The sequence below is a fragment of the Elephas maximus genome, chromosome 18 (assembly GCF_024166365.1).
Source record: "Elephas maximus indicus isolate mEleMax1 chromosome 18, mEleMax1 primary haplotype, whole genome shotgun sequence".
NCBI lineage: Eukaryota > Metazoa > Chordata > Mammalia > Proboscidea > Elephantidae > Elephas > Elephas maximus.
In genome coordinates this window covers 11,331,243-11,359,132 of record NC_064836.1, presented here as the reverse complement: position 1 = coordinate 11,359,132, position 27,890 = coordinate 11,331,243, and positions in this window count along the sequence as shown.

Below are 27,890 nucleotides of genomic sequence, written 5' to 3'. Positions count from 1 at the left end.
ACATTGGTGGTTGTGACTCGGAGTCAGACAATCCCCGGCTCAATCCCCAGCTCTGCCCTCAGTAGCTAAGAACTCTTATTCAATTACTTAACCTGTTTTCTTCTGGAAAATGGGGAGAGTAATAATGCCTGCTTCTCAGAAATGCTCTAAATATTAAATAGGAAAATGTATATAAAATGCCTAGTATAGGTATTAGTGTGTAGCAAGCACTTGAAAAATGAGCATTTTCATTATGATCTTTTTCCCAAATAAAGGCCTTCTCTCTCTTTGCCCCTAGTCTTTAAACCTGTTGAATCTTATAACAATTTACCTGCAACCATCACTAGCAGCCTTCACTTACAACAAACTACAAAATGCAGTCACAATCCAGGTTATATTTTTGCATTTATTCAGGTAATGTGCTATAAACTTTATAAAGCACTTTCATATATACCACCCTACTTATCTCTCAGATCATCCCTGCGAGGTTTAAGTCACTTTTCAAAAAAGTAAGATTTAGGTATTATGTGTTTTAGCCGTAGTTTATACATGTGTGAGTATACAGATAGGTACGTGTGGGAGCGTGGGAGGTGGGTGTTGTTTTCAGTCGCCACGGAGTCGGCTCTGACTCACGGCCACCTTATGTGTACCAGAGCAGAACATCGCCTGGCCCTGCTCCATCTTCGTGGTCACTGGTATATCTGAGTCCGGTCTTGTGGCTGCTACGTCAGTCCATCTCACTCAGGGTTTCTCTCATTTTCTCTGACCTTCCACTCTTACCAAACATGATGTCCTTTTCTAGCAATTGGTCTTTCCTGATGACGTGTCCGAAGTAAGCCAGCCAAAGTCTCACCATCCGTGCTTCTCAGGAGCATTCTGGATGTATTTCTTTGAAGACTGACTTGTTCATTCTTCTGGCAGTCCATGGTATATTCAGTATTCTTCACCAACACCACAATTCTATCACATCAATTCTTCTTCTGTCCTCCTTTTTCATTGATGCTTTTTTTTTAAGTTGTGGTACAAATAGTATAACAAAGCACTTGGCATCTCACATTTTTTACATGTACGACTCAGTGACATTAATTACCTTCATTACGTTGTGCAGCAGCTGTTTTTTTACATGTGTTTGTAAATGTGAGTGGGTAGTGGTTGGAGCCCTATAACATACTTCATACCTTTATATCCTGGGTAGACTCAAGATCTATCTCTATTCTCTTTCCACCCAGGGGTCTACCTCTATCCATTTGCATGTGGTTGAGCTAGTATATGGACTCTGGCAGTGCTGGGAGGCAGGCTGCCTGAAAAGACCTGAGAAGCCTGCTGCAAGCTCAGCCATTTACTCTCATCCAACATATTTGTAATGGCTACCATACCCTAAAGTATCAGTGCCTCTTTCTGACAACACACACTGCTGGTCACCGGCCTGTTTGCCTTCAGAGCCACTCTGCACCCTTCCTCTGCTCTGCTCTGATTGGAGGGAACTACGTTTTCCAGGCTTCCTTGCCAACTGAATTCTGGGTGGGTTCAGTCAAAGGAAGCACTGGCAGAAGACTGGAAGGTGAGAAGAGGGGAGAATCCCTTTCCCTTTTTTGCCTCAGGAGGCATCTTTGGCAGCAGTTGTGTCTCTGCTATGGTACAGGGCCCCAGGTTCTGGGCCCTCATAATGCCACCTCCTCCTGTTTTCTCTCCAGCTCTAGGATGAGAGTGGTTTGCTGAGTTGCTCTTCTCTGGGTTGAATCTTCCCTGTTTGGTTTCTCAGTTCTCCCCTCACCCATTAAACAATCCCCTGTATGAAATCGTCTATGTTCAAAAGGCCTAAAGTGTTTTCTGCTTTCCCAACTATACCCTGATTAATGCGTGTGCACCCGCATGCATGTGCACGTGTGCGCACACACACACACACACATACATACATACACTTACCATGGTAAATACTGTGAGCTGTGACTCAAGTGCTATTAGGATCAGTTATGGGTCAGCAGGGGCTGCACAGAAGAGAAGAAATTTAGCATCTGGGTAGCACATTGCTCCCATAGTCTCCATAAGCCAGTATGTCATTTGCTTTTTTTTTTTTTTTATGGTAGTCCCTGGTGACACAGTGGTTAAATGCTTGACTACTACCACTGGTTTTAACTCACCCAGAGGCACCTTGGAAACACGACTGGTGACTTCTGAAAGTCACACCCTTGAAAGCTCTATGGATCAGTTCTACTCTGCACATATGGGAGTCATCATGAGTTGAAATCGACTTAACAGTATAACTCACAACAACCAAAAACCAAACCTACTGCTGTCGAGCCGATTCCGACTCATAGCAACCCTATAGGACAGAGTAGAACTGCCCCGTAGAGTTTCCAAGGAGCACCTGGTGTATTCGAACTGCCGATCTTTTAGTTAGCAGCCGTAGCACTTAACCACTATGCCACCAGGGTTTAACTCACAACAAAGATATGTATATATAACACAACGTTTTCAAGACTTTTCATGTATACAATTTTAGTCACGCTAATCACATTAGTCTTGTTGTGCAACTATCAACAGTATCTGCTGCCAGATTTTCCTTCATCGTAAACAGAAACCCAATGCTTCCTAAACAATGCTTCCCCTTTTTCCCCTCTCTCTTATTCGCCTTTTTTAAATTTTATTTTTTGTGAAAATATACACAACAAAACATACACTGATTCAACAATTTATACATGTGTAGTTGATGGAAACGCTGGTGGCATAGTGGTTAAGTGCTACAGCTGCTAACCAAAGGGTAGGCAGTTCGAATCTGCCAGGTGCTCCTTGGAAATTCTATGGGGCAGTTCTACTCTATCCTATAGGGTTGCTGTGAGTCGGAATTGACAGCACTGGATTTGTTTTTTTGTTTTTGGTAGTTCATTGACAGTGGTTACAGTCTTCACATTGTGTCGCCATTCTCACTGTCTCTGCCACTATTATTTTACTACTGTTAACTTATACTCTCTGTTTCTTAAAGTTCTCATCCGTGCTCGGGAGTTATATTCTCATTTCACTTTCATATAGGTAATTCTTCAATAGGGAGCAATACTCAAGGTAGATATTCTTTATTTATTGAACTAAATTGTTTAATTTAAAGATGACTTCATGGAATAGTTTTGGCTCAGCATTCAAAAATTGTTTCCCAGCAATAGATTCGGAGGTCCCTCCAGTCTCAATGTGTTTAGTAAGACTGATTTCCAATAAGAATTTGAAGTTCCATTGCTCAATTTTCCTCTTTTTGATCAAGATCCATCTATTGGGTCCCTGATGAAAATATTCAGGAATGGTAGCTGGGCACCATCCATTTCTTCTGGGCTCATGGCAAGGGAAGTAGTAGTTCACCTTTCATTCACTTTGACAGTATCAGTGACGTGCCTTTGAAATTGTAGGTCTACATCATAGAAAGAGTGTTATCTTCTCACACCCACCCTACCCAGGAATCCCAGTGTCTGTCCTTCAAACCTGCCCCTCTCTTCATGTCAGGTGTAGAGCATAAAGAAGATTGCAGAATCCTAGGGGGTCCTAATCCAACAAGGATTGCTCTGTGGGGCACCATTCTGTCCCAATTTCCTAGATGGGAAGCTTCTCTGGGTGAAGAGAATTTTACTATTTCGACAAGAAGACTGGATCTAGAGTCTGCTAAAATCACTAGTCGAGCTGTCAGATCACTGGGGAAATTTAATTTAAATTAGTTGTCTGGCATCCTGAGGACCAGGTAACCTTTTTTCCTACTGAGAGTACTGATGAAACTCACTCATTTTAGTTAGCTCTTTAAGGAAATAAAGTTGTGTCCCATTTATCTGCTTCTTAAATTAGGAACTGCGAGCACACAACTTTATTCAATAAGCCCAACAAACAGAAGTATGAACCTCAGACTGAAGACCAGTTAATGTGAACGGAGAGATGGAGACCAAGGGGTGGAGTGAAGGAAGTGGCAGACAGAGGGACGGAAGAGGGGAGGGGGAAAGAACAGTTAGTGGAGAGAAAGCTATGCTTAGAGGTCCTTCTCAGCAATCCAAATGCACAGAAAATGAGGGGACTGTGGAGAAAGACATATAATGCCCCCTCTCTTGTGGCCTTTTAGGATATCATGGCTAAAGATGTAAAGTAACTTTGTTTTCTCAGCTAGAGGCATAACCTCTATCTCAAAGCCCATGATGCAGATCAGCAAACAAGCTTTTCTCTTGGTTGCTTTAGTCCAGTGTAGGGCCACAAGTCATCACATTTATCTGTCTGTCTTCCTGACAGGTGCCTTCAAGTCAGTGACTTTGTCATATGTACTTATCCTAAGGCTTAGGACATAGTAAAACACCAAACCAGTTGCCTTCGAGTGAATTCCGACTCCTGGCGACCCCATGTGCATCAGAGTAGGACTGTGCTCCACAGAGTTTTCAGTGGCTGATTTTTCAGTAGATCATCAGGGCTTTCTTCTGAGATGCCTCTAGGTGGATTTGAACTACCAAACTTTTGGTTAGTAGCCAAGCACTTAACAGTTTGTGCCACCCAGGGACTCCTAGGACATAGTAGGTACTCATTTTTTTTTTTATGAATATCACAGAAAGGGGATCAGGAAACTGAAAAACAGTGTATGAAGTTATTTGGTTCATCTTGTCTCCAGACAAGACATAACCTAACTACCTTTTGACTCCGTACTCTATTCTAGAGGTGTTGGCAAAGATTCTCCCTTTTTGTAATTATTTTCTTTATTATTTTCATTCTGGGGACAAACTCCTTATTCTCTTAGAATGCAAAAAAGTTTTCTTAGAGCAGGAACTATGGAAAGGGTAGAGTAGAATACACATATATAATTTTAAAATTATTTTCAATTAAAATGTAAATTTTAAATGTACATAGGCACTCCATATGATGCCATACTATATTTAGTAATAAAAACGAGTGAACTACTGTTAAATGCAACAACATGGGTGGATCTCAGAATAATTATGCTGAGCAAAAGAAGCCTGCACAATAGCATGCATGCTGTATGATCCCATTTAAATGAGATTTTAGAGCAGGCAAGCGTAATCTATAGTGAGAAAAACAAATCAATGGTTACCTGGGACTGGAAATGGTGGGGACTTGAGTGCAAAGAGGTATGAGGAAACCTTTTGGGGTGATGGAAATGTCCTGTATCTCGATTGGGGTAGTGGTGAAGTGGATATATACTTAACAAATTCATCAAACTGTATACTTAAAATGAGTGTCTGTTAATGTGTGTATGTAATTATACCTCAATAAAGTTGATTAAAAAAAGTAAAAATAATTCAAGGGACAACAATTGGTCTCTATTCTCCTGGAACAACAGAGGAAGAAGGAGAGACAGGAGCAGGAGGAGGAAATGGAATGTGTGGCTAGTTGCCTCCATGAATAACTGCCTCCTTTGCCATGAGACCTGAAGAACTGGATAGTGCCTGGCTACCATTATTGAATGTTTTCCTCAAAGATTCTATAGAAGAATCTTGATCAAAAGGGGGGAAATGCAGGATGGAATGTCAAAGTGTCATGGAATCCAGACTTTCTAGAGCCATTGAGCCAGGTGAGCCCTCAAAACTATTGCATTGGGATAATCTTTAAAACTTAAACCAAAAATATCTCCTGAAGTCTTCTTTAAATGAAACAATAGTTTAGCTTAATTAGTAAAGAATGTCTGCCATGAGTATTGTGCTCTTTTAAAAAACTATCTATATGGGATCAAATTGATAACAGCAACTTGAAAGGTTAGATAAGAAGCTTACGGGGCAGTGAGTTTATGTTACTGGAGGAGAAGCAATTCAGAAAATGAGGGCTGGGTTTTCTAGAGAAGCAAAACCAGTAAAGCAAATGAATAGAGATTTATATCAAAGAAACGGCTCGTGTGATTGTAGAGGCTGGAATGTCCCAAGTCCATGGGTTAGGATAGAGGCTTCACCCGATTCACATAGCCGCAGGGGCTGGCGTACCCAAGATGGGCAGGTTGGAAAGCAGGGCTCCGCTCTCCAGCTGTGAAGATCAATGAATCCCAAGATCAGCAGATAAGCTGACAGCTCAAGTCCCAAGAACTAGAGGTTAGACGAACAGGTGGCATCTGCAGGATCCAGAGAGAGCAAAAAGCCAGAACATCTGCTTGTGTTCAGATGCAGGCCATCCCCCCAAGGGAACTCCCTTTCAACTGATTGGTTCCTCACAGCAGATCCCATCATGGGAGGGATCACATATAAACACTGAGAATCATGACCCAGGCAAGCTGACACAGTATCTGAACCATCATAGAGGATAAGAATGGTTGACAATTTGAAGGATGTAATCAGTATCACTGAACTGTACATGTGGAAACTGTTGAATTGGAGGAACAATTCAGAAAAGGAGGGTGAGTATGGTTGCACAATTTGAAGAATGTCATCAGTGTCACTGAATAGTACATATAGAAATTGTTGATGTATGTTCTGCTGTGTATATTTTCAACAATAAAATAAATTATTTAAAAAAATATATAAAAATAGGGCAATGAAGGAAAGTGGGGCCTTGTGGCTGTTGCGTGCATTCAGAAAACCCAAGTGAGATGGAAATGAGCTGTCTTCCTCCTGGCTAGGATAATGAGGGGTATCTTAGTTATCTAGTGCTGTTATAACAAATACCACAAGTGGGTGGCTCTAACAAACAGAAGTTTATTTTCTCACAGTCTAGTAGGCTAGAAGTCCAAATTCAGGGCACCGGCTCCAGGGGAAGGCTTTCTCTCTCAGTCGGCTCTGGAGGAAAGTCCTTGTCATCAGTTTTCCTCTGGTCTAGGAGCTTGTTGGCTCAGGAACCTTGGGTCCAAAGGACATGCTCTGCTCCCCGTGCTGCCTTCTTGGTGGTATGAAGTCCCCTGTCTGCTTGCTTCTCTCTTTTATATCTCAAAAGACACTGACTTAAGACAAAACCCAATCTTGTAGATTAAGTCCTGCCTTATTAACATAAATGCCTCTAATCTGCCTCGTAAACATCATAGAAGTAGGATTTACAGCACATACAAAAATCATATCAGATGACAAAATGGTGGACAGTCACACAATACTGGGAATCATAGCCTAGCCAAGCTGACACACATTTCTAGGGGACACAATTCAATCTATAACAAGGGGCTTGAAGTTAGACTTCACAAGAACCCCCTGGACTGTTACAAAGAGGGGCCTGGCATCTCTTTTCTCCTCTCAAATGGCAAAGTCTTTCCTCCAGCCCCTCCTCAACATTCATACCCTCTGTTTGGGGTAGCCTAGGTTCAGATGATGGGTGAACCTGCCTCCCCCATCTGTCTTGCGTGAAGACGAGACAATTACTTAAACGTGGAGGCAAGGAGAGCACTGGCAAAGTAGCTGATGTCCCCCGTATGCTACCTTGTTGCACAACTCCAGAGGGCAGGATCCTCATGGAACCTGGAGTCCTGCAACTTGGCTGACCCAGCATCAAGGGGAAGAATTTCTCAGATCTGAAGACCATCTGAAATCTAGTGCTTATGCGAGAAAAAGGAGTTCATTCTAAGAGCAGAGCGGCCAGATCCCCAGGGCCCTGGTAAACACTGCACCCCAGGCATGGTGACTGAGTCCTGCTGCCTGATGGGACTTCCTGCCTTGCAATCCACAGGTCCTGCAGCCCAGAGGTCCCTTAGGCAGCCCCTGGAGTGTCTATTTCCAATTGATTCAAGCCTAAAGGGGAGGTGGGAATGAGTGGCTGGAGGCGCGGAAAGCCTGCTCAAGGGAAGATGTCATGATTGAATTTTAACTCTCACCCTCTGCAAAAGTGCAAGCTCTCCTGTCCCCTGGGCGCTTGCTGCTGCTGTGTGTTGACAGCTCACCCAGTGCCCAGCCTGAAGAAGGTTGAAAGCCCTGTCTCTGCCATCTAAAATAAACATAAAATAAACCAAACCCTCTGCTGGTGAGTCGATTGTGACTCATAGCGACCATACAGCACTGCAAGTCCAATGCCATTGTTGGGTGGGATGCATCCATTCTATAAACATAGAATGAATGCTTATAGTGTGCCAGGCACCATGCTAGGTACTGTGGGTAGGAAGAGGACTAAAAGCAGCCCCTGCCCTCCGGGATCTCCCAGTCGTAGGGGATGCATGCAAGTAAATGGACAAGTGAAACACAGAGGCATGAGCTGCAATGGGCTAAGCAGAGTGCTGTGGGCGCTCAGAGGAGATGCACTAACTCAGAAGGAAGGCCCCTGGAGGAGGTGGTGTCTAAGTCAAATCCTAAAGAAAAGGTGAATTTAGCCAAGGGAAGCAGAAGGAAGAATGTTCCAGGCAAAAGGAACAGCAGGTGCAAAGGCCCAGAGGTGACAGAAGGAACCTGCTTTGGAAGCATTGTTGTTGTTGGGTACCGTCAAGTCTATTCTGACTCATAGTGACTCCATGTGTTACAGGGTAGAACTGCCCCACAGAGTTTCCTTGGCTGTAATCCGTATGGAAGCAGATCGTCAGGTCTTTCTCCCTCGGAGCCATTGGTGGGTTTGAACCACCAGCTTTTCAGTTAGCAGCCGAGTACTAAACCATTGAAAAATTGCAAGTTGTTTAGGAAGGTTGCAATGTAGTGTGTGTACACATGTGTTTGGGGGAGTGGTACTGAACGTGAGAGATGGTGTAAAGAGATGAGTGGGTTAAGGAGAGACTTGAACCTGCATCTCATTGAACCTCTAGATTCAGCCATCAGTTTATAGGAAATATGGGGGGGGGCGGGGCAGGGAGCAGAGGAACAAGCTAGATGACACCACACGGAAGCAATCAGCTTATCCAGAATAGAATGCAGGACATTTTACAGATACCAAATGACCCAGTTTGTCCAACAAATCAATGGCATGAAAAAAAGGGAGAAGGGACTGTTACAGAATAAAAGAGACTTGACAGGTAATAAAAACCAAATGCAATGTACAGTCACGAACCAACTTTACAAGGCACTTTTGAGACATCCAGAGAAGTCTGCACATGGATTGCGTGTAATATGCTATTACAGAATCTCACTGGGTTAGCGTGAAAGTGGCATGGTGGTCATAAAGACAGCTGTTTTTAAAGGCCTTCTTAGCTAGAAAGCTATACTGAAGTACTTGTGGGAGAAGCAACATAACGTCTGGGTTTGCTTTAAAATACTCAAGGGGGGGAAGAAGTGTGAGGGGAAGTAGGTAAAATGAGACTGAGACATGTTCATAAATGCTGAAGTTGGGTACATAGGGCATACTGTACTCTTCCTTCTACTTTTTTGTAGGTTTGTAAATGTCCATAGTAAAAAGTCTTTTTAAAAGGTAACCTCAAGGCTTTGAAGTTAAGTAGGCAGAAAAAAAGTGGAGCCATGAATAGACACAGGGAATTCAGGAGGACAAACTCGTTTGGAGGCAAAGGTGATGAGTTTGCTGGAGACATACGTGTTTGTGAGGCAGATGGTGAGGTTTCACATTCACAGCTGAGAGAGAGAAGCAAGGGCTTGGGAGCCAAGCTGACCTGTGGGTGTGGTGATTCCATGGCCATGCCAGAATGAATGCCAATAAACCATGTTGTCCTAGTTATTGTTAATTGCCATCTAGTCGCCAACACAGGGCGACCCCATGTACAATAGAACAAAAAATTGCCAGATCCTGTGCCATCTTCACTCTCGTTGGTATGCTCAAGCCCATCATTGTGGCTACTGTGTATGTTGGATGTCTCCCAACCTGGATGGCTCATCTTCCAGCACCGTATTGAACAATATTCGGTTGTGATCCACAGGACCTTCACTAGCTGATTTTTCTAAGTAGATTGCTAGGCTTTTCTTCCTGGTCTGTCTTAGTCTGGAGGCTCTGGTGAAACTTGTCCACCATGGATGATCCTGCTGGTATTTGAAATACAGGTGACAAAGCTTCCAGCATCATAGCGACACACAAGCCCCATAGTATGACAAACTGACAGACAGGTGGTGTTATCCCAGAGTCCTTCTGAATGCTGAGGGTAATGGCCGCCATTGCCCCGTGGTTCTCCCTCAGCAAAGGTAAGATGACTCGCTGTTCCTGGGAGTAAGGAGTGGTTTAAGTTCTGTTCTTGGTGCCCAGGAAGGTCCTCTCTCATGCTGGACTGGTATCTCAGCCACTGCCCCTCATCCTATAATCCCAGGCTAAGAAAGGAAAACTTCTAGGAAAGAGAGTCCATGATGACGCCAGGAGGGGTGGGGCAGGAACCTAATTCTGTAGTAGGAAGAAAAGGTATTAACTAGACCCTCATCACACACAGGCACCTTCCATGTCTAGTATGATTTAATTTTCATAAAACCTCATGACGTATTATTTCCATTACAGATTAAAAAAAGGAAAAAAAAAAAACTGAGGCCAATAGAGGTTAAGTAATTTATGCAAGTTCACGGTTACGTCTGGGCAATGGGAAGTGTATCTGAGGATTCAGTGTCCTGTCCTGCTACTGCTTCTCTCCTCTTAGAACAACTGATTTCCTCTCAGTCCCTTGTCATATCCCCGTTATTATTACGTATGATTTATCAACTATGTGCCAGACACTAGGCTAACCTGCATCCATTATCTTTAATCCTCAACAACAACTGTACGTACGATTTATCAACTATGTGCCAGACACTAGGCTAACCTGCATCCATTATCTTTAATCCTCAACAACAACTGTATTAGATGGCTACTGTTAATTCCTTTTACAGATGAAGATACTGAGGCTCAGAGAGGTTGCCTGACTTGCACAAGGTCAGGCAGATAGTGAATGGCTGAGCCAACAATCAAACCAAGCTTCGTGTGATACCAAGGCCTGTGTTTGTAACCACTATACTGCACTGTCTCCCAATGGACACGATGCTCAGGAAATTGGGGGCATGGGCACTCAGCTCAGAGAAGATGGGGCACCCAGAGTCTCTCCAGCCTATCCTGCCTGCCCCCACCTTCTATTGGTTAATGGCATGGGACAGCCCAGCTATCCTGTATCTGAGCTTGGCTCAGCTAGTACCTGTGCTCTGTCTACCTGTGGTGGGGCCCTCACCTCCGTGAGTATCGATAATTGACACACTCCCTTGCAGAGGCTGACATGAGCACCACTGTTAATTAGTGGGTTTAATGCTTTCCTCCCCCATGCACACAGTTCTCCCCCAGGCAGGCCCAGTCCCACAGAGGGGAGACCCAGGTGTAACCCCCACATCCCTAGGGAGCAGCAAGCTTGCAGAGGCAGGGGAACTCACTAGAAACTGAAGAGCCAGGCAGGTCCCCGTTCTGCCACCACCTCGCACACACCAAGCTACCCACTTCTGTCTTTGTCCATGATGTGTCTTCTGCCTGGGAATGCCCTTCCCATACCATGTGCTTCAGTAATTCCTCTTCTCTCCCAGGCCAGGTTGGCAACCTTCCCTCTGTTCCCATCTTCTTCTCTCCCAGCCCAGGTTGGCAACCTTCCCTCTGTCCCCACCATACCTCTCATTGCACTTACTACGTTGTATTTTGATGGCATGTGCACCTTCTCATTAGAGTGAGAGCTTCTTGAGGTCAGGGACCACCTGCTGGTCATCCTCACACCTCCAACAACTAGCACAGATCTCGGTACCTAACAGACTCACAAGGTGTTTGACAAAATGAACAAGTGAATGAGTGAAGTAAATGTACTAGTTCTGTGACTGACCTTGAGCAAATCAGAGCCCACTCTGAGCCTCAGTTACCCCATCTGCAGGTTAGGGGATTGAGTTGGATGGATCCTGAGAGCCCTTAGTTCTTTACGCACTCTTCAGCAGGGCTGGTGGGAACCGGCCAGCGCCTGTGGAGTGTTCTTTCTGAACACCTGCCCCTTGGAGCGGAGACTGGAGCTGGCAGGCCGGTGATGGATGCGGGACTGGCATGAAAAATTGAGGCCATGGGCTGAGCTCCCCCGCCAGACGCCACGACGGCCCATGAGTGGCACAGCGCGACCACGAGGGAACGTTAATGATGTCCTGACGCTGTGTTTGAGGGAATTAGCCCGACCTCACGTGTAGTTATGAGGCATAGGATTATGCAAAGGGACAGGGCTGGATCCAAGCAAAACAGAAATGCTTGGTAACTGGCAGTGACGATGAGTGAGTTGGGGAGGAAGGCCAAGCCATCCATCTCCCCCAAACCACCTCTCCTGCCTAATGACCCTGCTGACTCAAGACTGCAGTGGGTGGATCCAGCGGGTGGCCCCTGTGGCTGCCCCTGCCAGGAGGAGGCAGTAGCTGGGCCGGACCCTGCCCTCTGCCCTAGGGTTTGGAGTTGAAGGTCCCGAAGGGCAGTTAGGCCCTAAGGGCCATTTCTTCCTTGGCCTTCTTCTGATAAGGAGGGCTTTGCACCCTTAGCACCCAGCACAGTGCCTGGCAGAGAGTGGGCACTCAGAAGTATTGATTGAATGAATGAGTGAACGAATGAAATGAGTCAGTGAATGCATGAATGAACACATCATCGGAAAGTACTGAATCACGTGGTCCACGAGGGCAAGGGTTTTTTTCGTTCATTGCTCTGTCCCCAGCACCTAGGACAGTGTCTGACATATACCAAAAAAAACAAAAAAACAAACCACTTGCCGTTGAGTCGATTATGACTCATGGCCACATCATGTTACAAAGTAGAATTGTGACCTTTCAGAGGTAGATGCCAGGCCTTTCTTCCAAGGTACCTCTGGGTGGGTTCAAACCACCAATCTTTTGGTTAGTAGTTGAGTGCTTTATCATTTGTGCCACTGAGGGATCCCTGTCTGACATAGAGTAGATTGAATGACTTGAGGAAAGTGGGTGCAAAAGTATGAGACTGTGGCAAGAAAAATGAAGAACTGAAGAGTACTTGAATCCAGAGAAAAAGAAGATGGGGTGGGGGGCGAGGGAGGAGAGCAGGGCAGCACTTAGTAAGCCGCATCCTCACCACCCCTTGAGCAATGGGATTGGGGCCATCTCTCCCTTCCTCTAGGGCAGCACTTCTCAAAATGTAGTCCCTGGGCCACCTATAGCGGAATCACCTGCGGGTCCTGAACTGAAGCCAACGAATGAGAATCTCTGGAGGTGGGCCTGGGAATATGCATTTTTAGAAGCCTCCAGGAGTTTTTTTAATGCTTTCTGAAGTCTGGGAAAGGAACCCTGCTGGCGCAGTGGTTAAGAGCTCAGCTGCCAACCAAAAGGCTGGCAGTTCGAACCCACCAGTGGCTCTGCAGGAGAAGGACTTGGGGATCTCCTGCCATAAAGGTTACAGCCCAGAAAACCCTCTGGGGCCAATTCTATCCTGTTCTATAGGATCAATGTGAGTCAGAATCGACTCAACAGCACACAACAAGAGCAAATTCGGGGAGCAGTTTGGTTAAGGCCGCAGAGCAGGAGATTCCTTGCCTTTCTCCCCTATTGTTCTGGGGTAGCCGTAAGTAGTTTACAGAGGGCATGCACACGTACGCCATGTAATCCTTCCAATCCCCTGTATCACCACCCCAATTACAGAGGAGGACACTGAGTTCTGAGAAGCTCAGGAACTTGCCCCAGGTCACACAGCTAGAAGGGGTCGGGCAGTCAGGACCAAAGTCTGGGCTTATAAACAGTGCACTGCCTGACGGGGTTCCCTCTGCTTTCCTGGTGGGATGTCCTCAGAGCCCACCCAGCATGTGGTCCTGACCTCTGGGAAGAAAAATCTATCCATCTTTCCCACAGCAGCTGTGTTGCTCCAGCTGGCTTTGATAGAAAATCTCCAAGAAGAGGGGCAGCCTCTCTCAGGAAGAGGGTCAGTTTGTTTCCATTTAAAGACCTCTATGCCAAGCTCAGGGCCTAGAGACACTTCCTGCTGGGGCCCAGGGAGAAGTCCTACAGGCAGCAGCTTTGACCCTCCCAGCCTCGAGCTCCCAGCCCCTTGCCCCAACTTCCAAGTCAGTGGCTATCACCTGCTCGGCAGATGGACAGACTGGCAGCACCTCTCCCTGGGCATGGCCCAGATTGGCTCGGCTCTGCCCTGGCTGCCCCTGAGCTAGAGCCATCTGTGCCCAAGAGAGACCAATCTCAGAGCAGAAGGGCAGACAGGCTCTCGCAGCCCCTCCAGAGCAGAGGACCTTCTGGTGCCCACGACTGCCTGTGCCCAAACACTGAAGACATAGCGATCTAGCATGCAGGCTGGAGGGGCAGCTTAACCCGCACCCACAAAGGGCTTCCGAAGTCCCGCCCAAGGCTGCAGTGCGCTTACCTGGCCACAGTCGCTGCCCAGCCCCATGTCTTCATCTAAGAGACCTCCTGTCGATGCTCTGTCAGCAAAGAGCCTCCAGTGTCTCCCTCCACCTGGCAGCTGTCGTCCCAGGGAAACCCTCCACCAAGGGGAGAGGAAGGTGGGGGCAGAATTGGCAAGGATAGGTCCGCCTCGGTGCCATTAGGCCTCTCGTCTGGGTTTATTTTCATAGCTGATTGAACTCATCACCTTTTGAACTGGAAACGCATAGCTGAACTGAAATGGTCCCTTAAAGGAAACCTAAGAACAGTGACAGAGGTGGAGTGTGTGCAAAATGCTTATGGTAACGGGAGGGAGTGGTTCAAGTTTGTGCCCTTCCTGAGAACCTGCCACAGATCTGGTATTTGACACCTCAGAGGGGTAGGGGCATTGTTGCCACCCTCCCCCAAAATCTCATTCAAAGAGAAAAAGACAGAGAAAGATTCCAGGAGTCTCTCCTGGAATCGGAAAGCATCTCTGCCTCTGTGAAGGAGCCTGGAGCTGGAGCCCCTGGGGATCCAGAAGCTGAGCTGTGCTCCACTTCAGCAAGCCTTTCAGTTCAATCTGTCCCAGCTCCTGGGAAGGGAAGATCAGCCCCTTCAGACCCCTTCCATCTCCACCTCCCAATTCCACAAGGAGCAGAGGCCAGGGGGCCACACTCCGGCAGGGGCAAGAGGAGGTGCCAGGACAGGAGGTGTTGACACTGCCCCAGGCAACCTGGCCACCCTTTTCTGAAAGGATTTGGCTGTGCATTTCCCTGGGAAATGAGGACTTTTAGGGGAAAAAAAAGAAAACTAACAGAAAAAACCCAACCACTGCATTGCAGTGCCTCTGAGATTGGTGCAGGCTGCTCACTGCTGGTTGAGGCACACACACACCACACAGACTCACTCGCCTGCACCCAGGCCTCCGTGCCCCAGCTGCTGTACCACTGCCCTGAGGGCTGGGCGTTGGGGGAGTGGGGACACTAGCTCTCCTGCCCCAGCTCTGGACTGGCCCAGGTAGAGGCAAATGTGGGGATTAGAGAGCTGGGAGGGTAGGGGAGGGCAAGGGGACATGGTGGCCAGGCTGGGAGGCTGACTTCCTGGGCCTGTCCTCTACCACCTCTACCCCTTCTGCCACAATGCCTGGTTATCTCCATTCATCCTGGGTACCCTCTAGCTGAAACCTGCACGTCCCTGGCACTATCCACTGTGAGTTGCCCTCCTCATTTTCACCTCTTTCCCTTCAAGAGGGGCCAGGCATCCTGCGCTAGCCACCTACCTCCAGCTCCCAGCTCCCAGACACATAACCATGGAATGGCAGAGCTGAAAGGGGCCTAAGAGATCATCCAGGCCAAACCGTTTGTTTTATAGACAGGGAACCTGAGATCCAGAGAGGTGAATGACATGCCCAAGGTCACCCAGGGAGCTAGTGGCAGAGCTGGCCCTAGAACATAAGCCCAGAGGTGGCGCAGGAAGTAAAACCAAGTGAAGGGTCTGTGGCTCCCTGCTGATTGATTAATGAGTCACTGATTACCTGTTCAGAGCAGTGCTGATGCCAAACTGTAGGCACGTTAGTGCCAGATGCAGGACCGGGGGAACTCCCTCCCCTGCCCAGCTTCCTCTGAGGGGCCTGAGCCCCACAGAGCCCTCTGCCCTCAGCCCCCAGGGCCCCTGTCCACAAACACTGGCTTCAGCCTGGCTTTCAGAGCTTCTTGTCAAGGACAGCAGTGCTGGTTGCACTTGGCTTCTGGAGTGGGGAGCCAACATCAGGGCAAGAGGGGGGCCAAGCAGGGAGGTGGCTCATGTCTCACCCCAGTACCAGGACACCCAAGGCCAGCTCCCAGCACTGCTGTGTGAGAGTGAAAAACCCAATGACCTGCCAGTATTTCCCAGTTCACAGTGCTGCCTGTCAGCTTCCTCCCCAGCTTCTCCCAGGGCCACTAGGTAGCTCCACCGTCAGCCCAGCCCTGCCACTACAGGTTTAAATTCTGAAAGCTGGAGAATGGAGGCATGGCTCTGTCCAGGGTCCTGATCACACCTCCCAGGAAAGTGGCCTCCAAGTCTGCCAGAAGGGAGAGCATCAAGGTTGGGGGTGGAAGGGGTGGAGAAGAGCCCCTTCCAGGACTTCAGCTTCTCTTCTGCCCTTGACTGCTTGTGTGGGTTGCCCTAAAGAATGAGATGGACAGACATGCCTCTTGCATGGTGTGCTCGGACTAGCTCTGCCCAAGGTTGGGACCTGGTGAAAAGGCTTCAGTGCCACTGACTGTGATGAGCTGGCTCAGTCTCTGTCTGACCCGTGGAATTTGGACTAATTGGCTCATATTTAGAATGTACTGTACCTCTGTGGACATCCATCCCAGCAATAGGGAATCCACTACGTTATGAGATAGCGTTTCCCATGGTTTGGGCATCTTTCAGTTAGAATGAACTTCCTTATCTTGAATAAAAATCTGACGGCTGGACAGAATCTAGCCCTCCAGAAGACATGGCAGGCAGTTCCTCAGCTATCTGATAGCAGCCATTGTGGGCTCCTGGGCTCCTGTGCTCCTTCGGCTCTTGTTCCTGGGTTTCCATTGTCCTTCTGGACAAGACCCAGTTTGTCTTTATCCCCCTTAACACAGGGTGTCTGGAGTGTCACGTTTATGCCACGGCCATGGCCTGTCTACACATGGTGCATCTAACGCTTAACATGCAGGACAGCTGATTTGAGACTCACACCAGTACCAGTGCTAGTTGCCGTCGAGTTGATTCCAAGTCAGAGTAGAACTGTGTTCCGTAGGGTTTTTAATGGCTGATTTTTTTGGAAGCAGATCCCCAGGGCTTTCTTCTGAGGCATTTCTGAGGGACTTGACTCCCCAAACTTTTGGTTATCAGTCAATTGAGTTAACCATTCACACTACCCAGGGACTCTAAGACACACACAAAAGGTGTTATTTTCCACTTTTAAGATGACAAAATGAGCCTTAGAGAGGTTAAAGGCACTTCCCCAAGGTCATTTGCTTAGAAAGCAGCAGTCGGGACTTGAACCCCACTTGTCAGCTCTGGATCCCTTAGTCTTTGCGCTCTTGCACTCTTGGCCTTGAGTGTCGGACTCACAAAGCCCTGGGGCAGAATGTACGATGGAGGATTGCACTGACTCCGCTCTGGGTCTGGAATAAAAAGCAGCAGGACCAAGGGGAGGGGGAGAAGAAGCCCCTAGGAGCTGAGGGTCTGGAGGCCCTGAGAGGCCTTGGAGTCACAGCAATGACCAGCAGGGCACCTCAGTCCAGCCTTTGGGTTTGCCTGAGGAGGCAAACACTCCACTTACTGCTCCGTTTTGGTGTGTGTGTTTGTGTGATGTGTGATGTGGTGTGTGTGTGGCATATGTGTATGTGAGGTGTGTATATCTAGTGTGTGTGGTGTGTGTGTGTGGTGTGTGGTATGTGTATGTGGTGTGTGTGTGTGTGTGTGAAGTGTGTGGTGTGTGTGGCGTGGTGTGTGGTGTGTGTGGTGTGTGTATGTGGTGTGTGTGGTATGTGGTATGTGTATGTGGTGTGTGTGTGAAGTATATGGTGTGTGTGAGGTGTGTATATGCAGTGTGTGTATGGTGTGTAGTTGTGTCTGTTCCCTCTCTGCCTGAGACAGCATGGCAGCCCGTGGGCCAGTGGGAAGAAGTGAGAGATCCACGTCTTCTGGTCTTGGTTCGCAGTGCCCACATAGTCCTTGCTGCCATGACACAGATGAAAGGTCTCTCAGGGCCTCCCCTGCTGTCAGAGCACACATCTGTTTCTTTCGGAGAGATAGCACCCAGAGATTCTGCTCAGATTCTGCCCCTTACTGTATGGCTCAAGGAACATTGCTTAACTTCTCTGAGACCCAGTGTCCTTTCTGAACACAGGGATAATAATGTCTGTCTCACAAGGGTGAAGTCAGCTGAAACATGTAAAGACTCAGCCCAGTATGTAGTTGGATGGTAGTGTTCCCTTGAGCCTGAATTGATGGCAGTGTTCCCCTGTCACTGAAGACTCTTGGGCACTTGATCAGCTGTCATTTTCATGCAGATAAAGGAAACAGAGGGAACTTAAATGACTCTGAGATAGAAAAACAGAGCGAGATGACTTTGCAAAAATGAGGGATGTGTTCAAGTCCAGTAGGGACTTGGTCTAGGGTGAATCATATCAGTCACTCTTAAGTCCTGTCCCAGGCCCTCTTCACATCTGTGATGACCACACCCCTCAGCTTCAATCCCCTCCTCTAAGTAGATGCTTCGCAGGCGTGTGTCTTCATCCCAGATCCTTCCTCTGAGCTCGGGCTTGTTAATCCATCTGCAGATTCAGTGTCTTCTCTTTGATGCCCTAAAGTACCTCAACACCCAACTTACGCTCTTGCCCAGACCTAGTCTGACTCTAGGGCTTCCTGTCCCAGGGAGTGACTTTGCCACCATCCATCCGGATCACAAGCCAGCAGCTTAGAAGCTACATTTTTTTTTTTTAAATTGTACTTTAGATGAAGGTTTATAGAACAAACTAGTTTCTCATTAAACAGTACACATACTGTTTTATGACACTGGTTAACCACTCCACGACATGTCAACACTCTCCCTTCTCAACCTCAGGTTCCCTATTGCCAGCTTTTCTGTCTCCTCTTGCCTTCTAGTCCTTGCCCCAGGGCTGGTGTGCTGCTTTAGTCTTGTTTCGTTCCATGGGCCTGTTCAGTCTTTGGCTGAAGGGTGAACCTCAGGACTGACCTCATTACTGAGTTGATAGGGTGTTTGGGGGCCATACTCTCAGGGTTTCTCCAGTCTCTGTCAGGCCAGCAAGTCTGGTCTTAGGAGCTACTCTTGATGCCTCGCTCTTCCCTCATACTGATCCAGTACCAAAGCTAGTCACTTTTCTCCTCTTTTGAAACCATCTACTTCTCCCCCTCTCCAGCACCCTGGTCCAGCCATCACCATCTCTCACCTGGCTTATGCACTGACATGCACTTCCCTCCCCTCTGCCTCATTAATTTCTGCCCAGCCATCAAGCCCAGTTCAAGTGCCACTTCCTCAGGGAAGCCACCCTTGATCTTCCTGACGAGTCTGAATTCCTCTATTATAGAGTCTGTGGCACCATCCCACATGTGTGTGGTCATGCGATTACTGTCTGTCTCCCCTGGTAGACCGAATACCCACGAGGACATGGCCTGGTCTAGTTTTGCTCATTGCTGACTACCCAGTGCCAAGACCAGCATTTGACACATTAAGCGGTCACTCAGCAAAGTGCTGTTGAGGGAGGCGTGAGTTGGCAGAGGCGAGTCTGGAGTCAGATTCGGCACACGGACAGGGAGGCTGGAGGACGGACTTCTGGTCACCTCAAAGGCCCAGGCTTGACCTGAGAGCAGAGCATGCAGAGTAGGGGCAGCCCTCACAGGCCCTGTAGAAACCCGGCGCATCAGAGTGTGGGCAGCAGCGGCAGTGGGGAATGTGCTTTCTTGGGGCACGTGACTGGAAATATTAGTCCTTGGGAGCAATTAGTTAAGTTAATTAGCTCATCCATTTCAGCTGCAGCTAAGGCAACGGGGCTTGAAGACCGTTTGGGGAAAGACACTCAATTATTTGCACCAATGTCACCCTAATTTCCCAGTAAGCTTGGCTGTGGCTGGGCAAGGGAAAAGACTTGAACACTCAATTAATTTCCCCTGTGTGGGGCCTGGGGGGAGGGGAGGGGGAGAGGATGAGGGGCCCTGGGGGTGAGGACTGGCTGAAAGCAAGCTGTCGGGCACCGAAAGCTGCTGTGGCCACTCTCACGCTTCCTGTCAGTGACCTTGCTGGCCCAGTAAAGACACAGGATTTTCAGGGCCCTGAGGTGTCAGCCTAGCAAGAGAATGACTTAACCAAGTTTAGTTCCAAGGACAGACCTAGAACCCATGTTTCCAGCCTTATTCTTCAGAGGGAGAAAAGAAGAGGTGCGAATAGTCACTGTGAGGACTTTTAGAGGCCCAGGGAGGGGTGGTGCCAAGGTCACACATAGTGGCTCACCTAGAGCAGGATCCAGAATGGATGGGCCCTAACTTTCCACTCTGGGACTCTAGCACCCAGTCTCTGTGTTTCTATCTGGAAAATGAGGCCAGTGTTTGTTTGAAGTGGGCTTAGAGATACCCCATCCCCTGTTCCCAATCTCTGGGGACAGCCTTTGGGTGCACAAAATCTGGCCTCTTTCTGACCCCCCATACTACGTCAACCAAATAAAATCCAAATCCATTGCCGTCAAGTCAATTCCAACTCATAGTGACCCTATAGGACAGAGTAGAACTGCCCTATAGAGTTTCCAAGGAGTGCCTGGTAGACTTGAACTGCCAACCTTTTGGTTAGCATCTGTAGCACTTAGCCACTATGCCACCATGGTTTCCACTAGGTCAACAGTCGAGATTACTGAAACACCTACCCTGTGCCCAGAACCGTGCTAGATACTCTCACTGAAAAGGTCTAGGACAGGATGCCTACCTCAGAGAGTCTATAGGCTGGAGAAGGAGCCATGGTGACGCAGGTGAAACCACTGAAGAACAGACGATCATGTGTAATGAGATGCTGAGTGTAAGGGGGAACAAGCCAACAAGGACTGGAGTGACAAAGGAAGAGGTGGCATTTGGGTGAGGACTGAAGGCCTTCCAGGTAGCAGTGTGGATGCATACAGGGGAGTAGATGTGATGAGTGTGCAGAGAGCAGCATGCAGATGGGCAGAAGGCTTAGGAGAGTCTGTGATGGGAGCAGAGGCCTGGGAGTTGGAGTCATCAGGTGGGGCTGGTTTGGGAAGGACCTTGGTGGCCAGAGGGCAGCATTTGGCTGGGTGCAGCCAGAAAGGAGCGATGCTCAAGATTTTCAGTTAGGGTAATGGCATCAAGATGTCAAGCTACACATGCAGAGTGAAAAGGAAAAATGATGCCATTGGGGAAGGGCATGTTTTCCATGGGTTGCTGAGCTGGGGGACTTGCAAGCCTAGGTTAGGAGGAAATTCTAAGTTTTATGGGGTTGCTGTGTGGTTTAAAATCAAGAAAGGTGTGTGTCAGGGTTGTATCCTTTCACCATACTTACTCAATCTGTATGCTGAGTAAATAATCTGACTAGCTGGACTATATGAAGAAGAATGGGGCATCAGGATTGGAGGAAGACTCGTTAACAATCTGCAATAAGTAGATGACACAGCCTTGCTTGCTGAAACCAAAGAAGACCTGAAGCACTTACTGATGAAGATCAAAGACTACAGCCCTTACTTTGGATTGTACCTTAACATAAAGAAAACGAAAATCCTCACAACTAGACCAATAAGCAATATCATGATAAGTGGAGAAAAGATTAAATTTGGCAAGGATTTCATTTTACTTGGATCCACAATCACCTCCCATGGAAGCAGCTGTCAAGAAATCAAACGTCATATTGCACTGGGCAAATCTGCTGCAAAAGACCTCTTTAAAAGTGTTAAAAAGCCAAGATGTCACTTTAAGGACACCTGACCCAAGCCATGGTTTTTTCAATCACCTCAGATGCATGTGAAAGTTGGACAATGACTAAGGAAGACCAAAGAAGAATTGGTGCATTTACATTGTGGTGTTGGTGAAGAGTATCAAATATACCATGGACTGCCAGAAGGACAAACAAATCTGTCTCGGAAGAAGTACACCCAGAATGCTCCTCAGAAGCGAGGATGGGGAAACATCGTCTCACATGCTTTGGGCATGTTATCAGGAGGGACCAGTCCCTGGAGAAGGGCATCATACTTAGTAAACGGTCATCATAAAAGAGGAAGACCCTCAACGGGATGGACTGACACAGTAGCTGCAACATCGGACTCAAACACGTAAACAACATGGAGGACAATGCGGGACCAGGCAGTGTTTCGGTTTGTCGTAGGTAGGGAGGGTCGCTATAAGTCAGAGCTGACTTGCCAATACGTAACAACAACAGGGGAAGGAAGGTGAGAGGGAGATTATGTGCATCAAAAGCCAACTCAAGCTTTAGGCACTGTGCTTTATATGGGTTACTGTAGGGGGCTTGGCTCTGAATGTCCCTGAAGAAAAGGAAACTGGGGCTCAGAAAGTTTATTTATCCAACTCACACAGCCAATGCAAGGCAGAGCTGTGATTCCCAGGTCTGTCTCCAGAATCCACAGGCTTTCCATTGCAGCCCTGGTTCCCACCCTTGGCTGTACGTAAAATGATGGCCACCTGGGCCCCTCCCCAAGCTGATTGAATCAGGATTTCAGCTTTCTTTTTAAGCTCCTCCAGTGATTCTGATGGACAGAGAGGTTGAGAACCACTGCACTGCAGCACACTGCCTCCTGCTTGGACCCCCAGACTCCAGCCATTCTGTCATAAGGGGTTGGCTTTTGTCACCATTGTTGTCAAGGGTGCAGAAGGCAGGGAAGACAGATTGGTGCGTGAAAGGTGATCTAGACAGGTCTTCTGCAGAAAGGCAAGTGACAGCAATTGAAAGGGAGAAAGAAGTGCGAGACGAAGAGCTTAGGGGGGTTGTGTGGTGGTCCTGGGAGAAGAGCAGAGATGGAGGCTGACCCACTGGTCCTTCCCTGTCACCCCTTATATGCATGGCCCTGGGGGTTCCTCATGTGCCATCACTATGATCCTTGACATATGCATACATCTCCCAGTGGAAACCCTGGTGGCATAGTGGTTAAGAGCTACAGCTAGTAATCGAAAGGTTGGCAGTTCGAATCCACCAGGCACTCCTTGGAAACCATATGGGGCAGTTCTACTCTGTCCTATAGGGCTGCTATGAGCCGGAATTGACTTGACAGCAATGGGGTTTTTGGTTTTCCAGTAAGCCAGACTTCTGAACCATCCTTCTGAGCTGAGATGCCACACACTCAAGCGAAAAGGGCAAGGAGTGTCCTCTCTCTAGTTATGCACGTGGCTCCTTTGGCCCCTTCCACTGGTAGCAGCAGCCCCCACCAGCTCTCTGCTGAGGGTACCACTCTCTCGGAGAGATTTCCAGTTGAATGGTTAGCTATGATGGACACCATGTCAGACTCTATAGCCAATTTGTTGCATGACTTATTTAAAAATATATCTCAACTTTCCAATTTTATAAAATATGTAGGATAATATCTGAATGGAAGCTTATACCCCAAAGCTTTAGGAAAAAGAAAAGAAATTGTTTAGGAGCATTTTGTAGGTGTTTAGACTTCAGGCGGTAACTACTGATGGATAGGAATGTGCGGAGGTGGAAGGAGAACTACTAACCGGGCTCCCCCAAGCCTGAATCAGATCTTCTCACTGCCACTCATTAGGTTATTAATATCTTTTGTGCAAGTTTTACTTAGCGATCTTCATGTCAGTGATTTCCAGAGTTGTATCTCTGATCCAGACCTCTTTCCTGAGCTGCAGATCCACATTTCTAATGGTGTTTTGGATTGAATTGTACCCCTCACCAAAAAAATTTTATGTTGAATCCTAATCCCAGGAGTCCCTGGGTGTCCCAAGCAGTTAAGTGCTGGGCTACTAACTGAAAGGTTGGTGGTTCAAACCCAGCCAGAAGAGCCTCAGAAGAAAGGCCTGGCAGTATGCTTCCGAAAGGTCACAACCATGAAAACGCTATGGAGCACAGCTGTACTGTGAATTACACAAAGTTGCCACGTGTAGAAATTGACTCTAAGGAACTGGTTTTGTTTCGTTTTTATACCTGTGGATGTGATCCTGTTTTAGAAATAGGGTTTTCTTTGTTCTGTTCATCAGTTCATACCTAAGTAGTGGGGGTCCTGAAGCTAATCACTTCTGAGTTATAAAAAGACCAGAATAGTGTTGGCATCTCCTGTCCGGAGGGGAAATGGGAGGGTAGAGAGGGTTAGAAACTGGCAAAACGGTCACAAAAGGAGAGACTGGAAGGAGGGAGTGAGCGGGCTGACTCATAAGGGGGAGAGTAAATGGGAGTATGTAGTAGGGTGTATATAAGTTTATATGTGAGAGACTGACTTGATTTGTAAACTTTCACTTAAAGCACAATAAAAATTATTTACAAAAAAAAAAAAAAGACCAGAATAGACGCAGAGGTACACACGGGGAAGAGGAAGACAAGATGATGGCGACAGACGAATCTATAAGCCCGGGAGCTCCGAAGGTTGCTGGCAGCTACTAGAGGCTGAAATAGACAAGGAAGAACCTCCCCTAGAGACACGCCCCGAGTTCAGACTTCTAGCCTCCTGAATAAATAAATACGTTTCTGTTCTTCAGAGCCGCCCACCTGTGGTATTTCCTTGTAGGCAGCGCTCGGTAACTCAGGCAAATGGCTTACTGGACAATTCCTCCTCAGTGGGGCACAGGCTCCCCAGACTGACCTCCTAGCTCACATCCTCCCCTCAGTACTCGGCCTGGGCCCGTCTTGATGAATGACTTCACCCTCCTTCCAGTCACACACAGTCGTCCTCCACACCTCTGTTCCCTCGCTTCCCACATCCAATTAGTCATCCAGCCTCAGGAATCTTCCAGATACAAAGCCATCCCTTCCTCTCCACTCCCGTGTTCACTTAACCTACTACAATGGTGCAGCCACCTTACGGCCCCCCAGCAGCCCCCTGCTTTAAAGCCTTCTCTGGCACCCCCTTGCCTGTGTGGGGTAAAGCCCAGTCTCTCCTGCCTGGCCTGCAATGCCCTTCAGCCTCACTCCAGCTACCCTCTCTCCTCTGCCCACCACACCTCCAGCCACACGCCCAGTGCCCTCCTGCTTCCATGCTTGAGCGCACAATATTCCCTTTGCCTGTAATATCAGGCCTTTTTCCTTGGGCTGGAGTCCCTGGGTGGTGCAAACAATGTGCTCGGCTGCCAGCTGAAAGGTTGGAGGCTTGAGCCCACCCAGAGGTGCCTTGGAAGAAAGTCCTGATGATCTACTTCCAAAAAAATCAACCATTAAAAACCCTACGGAGCACAGCTCTACTCTGACATACAGGGGGTCACCGTGAGTCGGATTGACTCAAGGACAACTGGTTAACTGGTTTTCTTGGATTGAAATCAGAGGCATACTTCGAGGCTGGTCAGAAGGCAGCTTCTCTGGGAAGGTTTTGGCCCCAGTGAGGCTCTGACTGCTTTGGCTCCAGGGTTATTTGCACACACGATCCCTGAACCATTTGTCACAAGTCTGGATCATTATGTGCTTATGTGCTTGTTGCCTCCAATGGCCTTGCAAATTCTGTGGGCAGATACTGTGCCCCAGAGCCCTTTGCATCCCCAGGGCCTAGCAGAGTGCCTGGCACACAGTGGAAACTCAATAAAGGCATGTCAAATGAATGTTGGTCAGAAGGATCCCTGCTGGGTTCTCTTTTTCCCTCAAGACCCAACTACACTGAAAGAAACGTACTGCCTGTGTGTCCTTTATATACGCTCCTGGCTGTTAGGTGGTGACAGAAATGTTACCATGTGCAAGCATGTGGCCCCTTCAGGCAGTCACCTCAGGCAGGCTAGAAACCCTGGCTCACAGGTGGGCAGCGCACCTGAAAACACGAGGCTCACACAGGTAAACAGAGCCCCTCAGGCTGCTGTTTGCACACACGTAGTTGTGGGAGTTGATTATCTTGGCTCCTTGAATTCTCTAGGAAAACCCTGTAAGCCCTCTAATTCCCTTTTCCTCTCAGGGGCCCTCTGCCAAACAGCGGCTCTTCTTAGGTGGACTGTACGTCCCACCAACAGAGAACTTGGAATCGTTCCCCATGTCCAGGAAAAGCCCTTATAGGGGAGCTGGGGATGAACTGTTTGTGCTGAGAAGACTCTGGGATTTATAGCAGGCTGGAAGAGACACAGGTTAGATATGAGCAAGAACTTCCCCAAAGTCAGCTTGATTGTTCTCCAGAACAAACCTTGGGATTGCTGAGATAAGCTGTCTTGAAGGGGGTTGGGAGAGATAGAGGAGACCATCTCCAAAGCATTTGCAGTTTCTACTTGAAACAAAGAACAGGCAGAGATTGCCTGTGTCCTGCCGGACTCATGGGATAGAGGCAAAGGTGCTGGCCTGAGCCACACTTCAGCTGTGTGGTCTTGGGCAAGTCACATCACTTTCCAGCAGGGGGACCAGCTTTAAAGCCCACAGGCCAGGGCTTGAGTCTTGCTTTGACACTTCACAGTTACATGGATTTGGGCAAGTCATTTGTATTTTTTGAGCTTCAATTTTCTCCTCTGTGAAATGGGAATAAACATTGTTTTCATAAAGTAGTTGTAAGGATCCAATATGATCCCAAGTGCCCACAGCCCTGTCATATTTATGACTAGAAATGAGAGGACTTGATATTAATTGATGAGGCATATGGCAGAGGGGTTAAGAGCATGGCTTCAGGAACAGAATGTCAGGGCTTAAATCCTGTATCTTCCACTTGCTAGCTGTCTGACAAGTTATTCTGTCTCTGTGTACCTCAGTTACTCCATCTGTAAAATGAAAATCCGAATACTCCTCTCTCCTAGGATTGTTCAAGTATCACCTAAGTAAATCCATGTTAAACACTTAAGGTAGTGGCTGGCATAGAGTAAGCACTCAATGTGGGTTTCCTGTTGTCACTGTCATCATCATCATTATAATCATCACTGTCATCTTAACACCTGAATCTCATTGGCTCCAAGTGCCTACCGGCTCCTGCAGGAAATTCAGTCTCCTCCAAAGCTGTGTCAGCCCAGCATATGTCCTGGGAGCCCCCTAAAGCTGACTTAGTTGCTCTCCTACACCGGTCTGGGCTGACACTGGCTTCTAGCGTCCGTGTCTCAGGTTCCCCTTGGCACCAACACTGGGCTTGGCTCCTCTGTGTGGCCTCTGATGCCCAAGCCCCCAGCCTCAACAGCTTGGCAGTCTCTTCCAAAGGGAGAATGAGAATATTCCCTCCCTTGGTGATGTGTTTATGTGAGGCGACAGGGTCTGTCTTCTTTCTCTAGGGCCACCATAACAAAGCACCATAAATTGGGTAACTTATGAGAACAAAAATTTATTGTCTCACCGTTCTGGGGGCTGAGTCCAAATCAGGGTTTCGGGGTGCTGATTTCTTCCAAGGGCTCTGAGGGAGAATCTGCTCCATGTCTCTCTCTCAGTTTCTGGTGATGGATGGTAATCCTTGGTGTTTCTTGGCTTGTTGTTGTTGTTAGGTGCCATCTAGTCAGTTCTGATTCATAACCGACACTATGTATAATAGAACGAAACGCTACCTGGTCCTGCACCATCAACACAATCATTGTTATGCTGGAGCTCACTGTTGCAGCCACTGTGTCAATCCAGCTTGTTGAGGGTCTTCCTCTTTTTTGCTGACCCTCTACTTTACCAAGCATGATGTCTTCTCCAGGGATCGATTCCTCCTGATAACATGTCCAAAGTATTTAAGACATAGTCTTGCCATCCTCGCTCCTAAGGAGCATTCTCGCTGTACTTCTTCCGGAACAGATTTGTTCATTCTTTTGGCAGTCCGTGGTATATTCCAGACTCTTCACCAACACCATAATTCAAAGGCATCGAGTCTTCTTTGGTATTGGCTTGTAGATCACTCCAATCTGCCTTTCTTCATGTGGCTATCTTCCCTCTGTGTGCCTCTTCTAGTCTTTTATAAAAGCACCACTCATATAGGATTAGGACCCAACCCACTCGGGTATTACCTTATGTTAACTGATAACATCTTCATATTACCAAATAAAATCCCATCCATAGGTACTAGGGGTTGGATTTCAACATATCTTCTTGGGGAGACACAAGTCAATCAATAACAGGGGTCTGCAGTAGAGTGTCTTGAACCCTGAAGTGTTAACCTTTAGTGAACTAGTTCTTGAGAC